This window comes from Corvus brachyrhynchos, unplaced genomic scaffold (genome assembly GCF_000691975.1).
Source record: "Corvus brachyrhynchos isolate BGI_N302 unplaced genomic scaffold, ASM69197v1 scaffold89, whole genome shotgun sequence".
Classification (NCBI taxonomy): domain Eukaryota; kingdom Metazoa; phylum Chordata; class Aves; order Passeriformes; family Corvidae; genus Corvus; species Corvus brachyrhynchos.
In genome coordinates, this window is record NW_008246063.1 from 3,810,779 (window position 1) to 3,817,099 (window position 6,321).

The following is a 6,321-nucleotide window of genomic DNA, read 5'->3' on the forward strand; positions in this document are numbered from 1 at the left end:
CCCCAAAGATGCCGGCTCCCCCGGAGGACGCCCAGCTCCCAGGGGCAACGGCAGCTACCGGAGGCAACAGCACTGGAGAGGGAGACAAACACTGGAGGCACCGATGCATGCATGGATGGATGGATGGATGGATGGTGCCCAAGGCAATCAGTTCCCAAAGGTGGGTCCTGCTGCCGGCCCCAGCACCTCGCCCCCATGCCGACTGCCAGGCAGCCTGGTCAGGAGAGCCGCCTGAGGAAGGATTGCTGATCTGCCCTGGCAAACCCCACAGAAGCTGACTTTAGGCCCGGGCTGCATTGTGGGGGTGCATCCCCCCCTGCCCCCAGGCTGCATTAGGAGCTGAGAAATGCTCCTTGGGCCTCTGCATTGCAGGCAAAGGAAAGCCCATCCTCCTTTCACCTGGCAAATCGGAAAACGCTTCCCTGGTTTCCCTCGGCACAGACTGCAGAAAGGTGTTAACCCCGGATGAAAGCCCAGGGGTCCTCACCTCCACGAGAACCACCGGCACCCCCAGCGCAGAGAAGCGCGGGGTGACAAAGGACCGACGGAATGCTGCTGGAGCCAAGCATCTCGGACTCTTCTTTTTGATCTCTTCCCCACCTCACCCCAGCCCTGCTCTTCTCCCACACCCTCCAACCCCTGATCTTCCCCTCCCCACCCCAACCACCCTCTTCCCCGTCTTTGCTTCCCACCCTCCTCTTTCCTATGCCTTTCTATCTCTCCACCCCACATTTATTGTAAAATAAAATCCCTGTTGTTGACTTTGGTGGATTGTCCCCGTGGCACCGTAATTCAGGCAGAGGCATCTCTCATTAATTGCATCTGAACAGGGACACACATCTGCACACAGCACTTGAGCTGTGGCCTCCCCAGTGCCCAGCACAGAGGGACAATCACCAGCCTGGTCCTGCTGGCCACACTACTGCTGACACACAATGCCCGGAGGCCAACCGAGCTGGGCACACGCAGGCTCACGTTCAGCCGCCGTTGGCCAGCACCTCCCGGGCCTTTCCTGCTGGGCAGCTTTCCAGCCACTCTGCCCCCAGCCTGGAGCACTGCAGGGCCTTGTTGGGACACGAGGGCAGGACCCAGGCCTTGCTTTTCATGAACCTCATCCCATTGGCCTCACACCATCCAGCCAGCCTGTCCACATTCCCCTGCAGAGCCTTCCTACCCTGCAGGGCATCGACACTCCTGCCCGGCTGAGTGCCATCGATGAAGTTGCTGAAGGTGCCCTTGATACCCTTGTCTAGATCACCAATAAAGATATTAAACAAGACTGGCCCCAGCACTGAGCCCTGGGGGCCAGGAAACAGTAGTGACTGGCTGCCAACTGGATGTAGCACCTTTCACCACCACTCTCTGGGCTTGGCCACCCAGCCAGTTTTTTACCTAGTGAAGACTATGTCCATCCAAGCCATGGGAATTCAGTTTCTGCAGGAATATGCTGTGGGAAATGGTGTCAAAGGCTTTACTAAAGTCCAGGCAGACACATCCACAGCCCTTCCCTCAGACACCAGGCAGTCACCTGATCATAGATCAGGTTGGTCAAGCAGGACCTGCCTTTCATAAACCCATGCTGGCTGGGCCTGATCACCTGGTTGTCCTGTACATGTCACATGATGGCACTCCAGATGGACTTCTCCATTACCTTCTCTGGCACTGAGGTCAGGTTGACAGGCCTGATGTTCCCTGGATCCTGCTTCTGCCCCTTCTCAGAAATGGGCATCACATTTGCTAACCTCCAGCAAACTGGGATCTCTCCAGTTAGCCAGGATTGCTGGTAAATGATTAAAAGTGATTGGTAGTGCAAATAGGAAAAAAAGACAGTGATCAGCAACATGGGATTTTTCTGTACACTGTAAAGGGAAAATACTGCAATTTAATCCAGAAGGAAAGAAGGTAAGTTAGAACTGACGTATTTTACAGGGTTAATACTCAAAGGGAAGAGTTTGTCTGCCACTCTCCATTTTTGCTTTTTGTATTTTAATCCTTTTTATGAAGTAATGAGTACAGAGAAGTGCAAAGACAGCTAAAGGCAGTTTGTTTCAGAGAGGAGAAGTGTTCAGAGTCTGCATGACAGAGGCTGAATTTTAAGTTTGTGGACCTCAGTGGGGAAAATATTTCTTGGGGGCAGCTCTATGCTTTTATAATGTATGCTTATATATATGTATATATATATGTATTTCAATTAAGGATTGAGTACTTTCAGGATCTAGAATTTTAGTACCTAAAGGAAAGGAAATGTCTTGGGCTGTGAACATTCACCATGCATACTGATCTCAAACTGGGAATGGAAAGGGATGTCATGCTGTGGAAATACCACTCTGCTCACAAGTGCTGCTCTACACAAAATCCCTTTCACACTGCAGTGATTGTAACATGGATTGTCTCCTTCCAAACTGCACAGGGTTCAGATCTGTTGGCAGTGTGGGGCTCTAGGTCAGGCTATCTTGAAGTTGCCCAGTGTAGTGTCCCAGACCAATCTGAAATGCTAGGGCAGAGGTGTGAGGCTTTGCCTGTCTGTGACTGCAGTTTTCATTCAGTCTGAAGCAGTTTTTGAGCTCATTTGAAACTAGGAATGAAACATGGGCAGGTCTGATCATCCCAGCTCTTGGGCAGCAAAGCTCCAGATCTATTTTTTCTGAAGAAGCACGAAGTGAAATCCCCGCAAAGCTGAAGAGTGCCATGAGAAATTGCCTCTGACCTGACACTCCTGGGTGTGATGACACAGCCTAGGATGTTGCTGTGCACATACACGTGCTGGCCTGGGAGGGACGGCAAGCTCCAGGCAGCTGTGAGGTGCTTGCTGATGGGTAGGGCTGCTGCTGTGAGCGAGATGTCAGTGTCCTGTGCCATCAGTGGGGATCAGTTGCTGGAGAACTGAACACGTGCTCTCTATTTTTCTCTTTTTTCCTGAAGTCACTTGGTATACATGTTACGGTGACCACCTGAGGCACCTGATCTGCCTGTTTTGCCCATAATGGTGCTTGCTGGCCCAGTCTTACACTAACTGGAGTCCTCCAGCTGGTGCTGAGAAGTCACCTGCTGTTCTTTTGCCTCACCTCCTTTTTCTGCAGCACTCTTACTGGCAGAGGTAGCAAACAAGACTAGGAAGACCTATCTGGATGCTAAATAAGCACTTAAGACACTGATCAAATGTGACACAGGGATCACAGCTCACCTTTGCTTGAGAAGGCAGGGAAGTGCTCCAGCCTTCAATTATCACTGGGCAGCTGAGGCACAGAAAATTTCCTGATCACACCATGAAGAAATTCAATGGCAGCAACAGACTCCAGCTTTCCTGGAGCCCAGCCCTGCCTGTAAAGCAGAAGCCTGACCCTTCAAAGAGGCTGCTTTTTCCTCTCCTGCCTGTTTGTCACTGTGTCTCATGGTGTCATGCTTAGCATTAACATCCTCGTGTGCTGTGGACAGGTCAGGTGTTTCTGGGGTGCTCTGTGGGGAATAAACCTCACTTCAGGGCTTTTATGCAAATTCATATCAGCAATGATCCAAAAATAGTAATCCTTAATCATGGGTAATTTCTAAAATGAATCAAGCACATTCTTTTCCAATGAATGATTCTCTTAGTAATGATAAGGACTTTCTAATGTCCCTACAATATGCTTTTTAAAGGCATTAGTCTCTCCTTTTAATAAATTCCCTTTGGAAATATTGTGTGCAATTTGAAAACCTTAGGAAAAAAGAGAGTCTGGTCGAAAGCAGTCACTGCTGCTCAGCCTTAATCACATCAAGATGGTTTTTGTCTGCAGATTTCACTCGTGTGTGTGGATGTGGGGCTCAGACCTTTCCTTAGGCAGGCACTGACTTGATAAGCTGTAATGAGCATGTCAGTGATCCATGGATGATGGGTCACTGGGAGATGGGGCATTTTGGAACTGCACCTCTCTCTCACATCCACTCTGCTGCGCCTTTGGGGGATTTCTGGGGCACCCACAGGAGCCGGCCAGGAAGCAGTGATTTTGTACCCACCACAGAGCACCCTGGAAACACCTTGGGCAGTGACTTTCAGCATACCCCTGGCCTTTGAACTACTCTGAAGGACAACTCTAAACTGCAGGAATTTGTGCAAAATCAGAAAGCCAGGGGATGTAGTACTGGACCACATTGCCTTGCAGTGGTATTTCTTTGCTAACTGGGGATAAGGCTGTTGTGGGTGTACTGAATAAGCCTAGAAGCAAATGGAGGAGCATAGTCTGTCCTAGAGGCACTGTGTGGAGTCAGTGGAGGGATCCAGGAAACATCTGGCTGGAGATGTTTCCATTGAAGTGCTTGGACTCTGAGAGGGGACGTAACTGGGCCAGACCAGAGAGACATGGGCAGTCACACGTGTGCCACATGTGCAGGTGCCCTCACTTTCAGGAATGTAAAACTTTCAGCTAGTATTGAGCTTTCCTTACTATCTCCTAGTCTTTCATTCTGCCAATCTAGAGGAAAAAAGCATAGATTGTTTCCTTAGAGTGCTGACACTGGGAAAGCTCAGTTCTATTTCAGGGAGACACAGTTACACTCAGGAGTTCCTGGCACTTTGATTCATGCTTCTCCCATAGGATGCCCTGACCACCTGTGCAGTAGTTATTTTACCAGCTTATTTTTGGTAAGTAAGAAGATGTGGAATTACCAACAGAAAATCTTTATTCCTTTCAGGAATATGTTTCACCAGGAATTGAGAGCTTGTTCCAATGTGAAGTGCTCAAGACCCAGGGCTGAGGATGCAAAACTTCCTGCTCCTGCAGCATGATTGCACTAAATATCCAGCATGAGCAGCTGATTTTGTCTTTTCTTTCAGTTTTCATGGTTGTCCCACAGACAGAAGCAAGATGCCTACATGGCAATGCAGCACTAGGGCTGAACTGTTGCTCTGTGATAACGTACAGTTCTCTCTTGCATTTACAAGTGTGTTGATGGGGGGGGACATGGTCTCGTGTTGCAGACTCATGACTGTGAGTTAGAGCTTCCCTTTGTGCCCCTGCTGAAGGGCAAGCAAGTTTCATGGTGATGTGAAGGGAAAGTTCCCTGTCTGAAAAGCTGATGGTCCAGATAAACACCATTCAAAAGCAAGGGGTGTGAGGCAAGTGAGCATCCAAACCAAGACCTGAATTTGGAAATTCATTGCTCTTCTAGCCTGTCCAGTGTTGGTTGGATGTGGTCTCAGTGCTTGGATCACTGGAACTGGTAGTTTTAATAAAGTAAGCTACAGGAAAGCTTACATAGCTTTAGCTTTTAATATACAGCTTTTTTATAGCTTTAGCTTTTAGCTTTTAGCTGAAGCTAAAGCTAGCTTAAAAAATGCATATGCCTATGTTCAAAGGTGAGGAAAAGGTAAGTAGGTTATGGTGAAGTCTTGTGATGTGATTGACTTGTTTTTATAAACATGTTTGTTTACTTCTCCTCCTGAAAGCGTGGGTGCTAGAACACAGGAACTGTGGTGTATTTTGTGGAAGAAAAAGGGATGGAGGCAGGCACACAGAAATATGTAGTGGAGGCATGCAAATCTTTTAAACTGGATTTATCTGTGGAGATGTGACATGAAACTGGCCCCTGCAACATCGGTGTACTGGGATGGTCATCCTCCTTCCCATATCCCTTGGGACGACCCAACTGATGTTGCAGTGGTTTGCTGCAGCTAAACAGCAGCTGCTCCTTGGCTTTCCATGTGCTGCTTCGTGCTGCACAGAGCATGTAGATAATTCCTGGGCAGTGCCATGTTCTTCTCTCTGTCCTCTTGTGGCCCTGTTCCCCTTGCCTGGTATTGCTGTCCCTGGGGTTCATGTGGGTTCTCTGCCTGGGTCTGCTCTCTGCCTGTTCTCTCCCTGCCTATGATGAAGAGAACCTTTAACTAGCAGAGTTAGTGGGGTAATTTGACTAAAAACTATCCTTTGATAATCCTGATTTGTATGTCATGCAAGGTCCAAGGTGGTCCTACAAAATGCAAGAGACAGTGACACTGTGGAGCCATGAGTTAAGTATTGCATGGGGCTTAGAGTTGCAGGAGGAAAATGTGTGCTGAGGAATTCTTCTTGTCCCTTCATCTAAATTTCATTCTGTACATGCTTTCTTACAGAGAAACTGTTTTGCAAACACTGTGGAGAGCTGTAAGGTATTAAAATTGGGTTTAGGATAGCATCCTCCCACCTGGAAATCCAGGTGCTTTACATATCATGACTTGAGCTCTCTGGAGCTTGGAGACAACCATAAAGCTTCTGTGAACATCCTTAAATAGCTGTTCTGCGTGTATAAATTCTGCTCCTAATTTCCAGAGCAAGTGATATGTATTGCTGTACATAGCTCTCTCTTTCC

General features: G+C 48.3%; 1 protein-coding gene and 1 long non-coding RNA gene across 2 annotated transcripts in view; both read left to right on the top strand.

The window, feature by feature from the left end:
* The window catches only part of KCNK9 (potassium two pore domain channel subfamily K member 9), a gene marked incomplete at its 5' end in the record, with an annotated part of 109,443 nt that overhangs the window by 53,315 nt on the left and 49,807 nt on the right, over positions 1-6,321 (top strand). The gene's annotated exons all lie outside the window — the stretch shown is intronic.
* On the top strand, positions 7-766 carry LOC108449721. The gene is made up of 2 exons (XR_001866000.1): positions 7-160; positions 373-766. It is a non-coding gene; the product is annotated as an uncharacterized LOC108449721 (long non-coding RNA).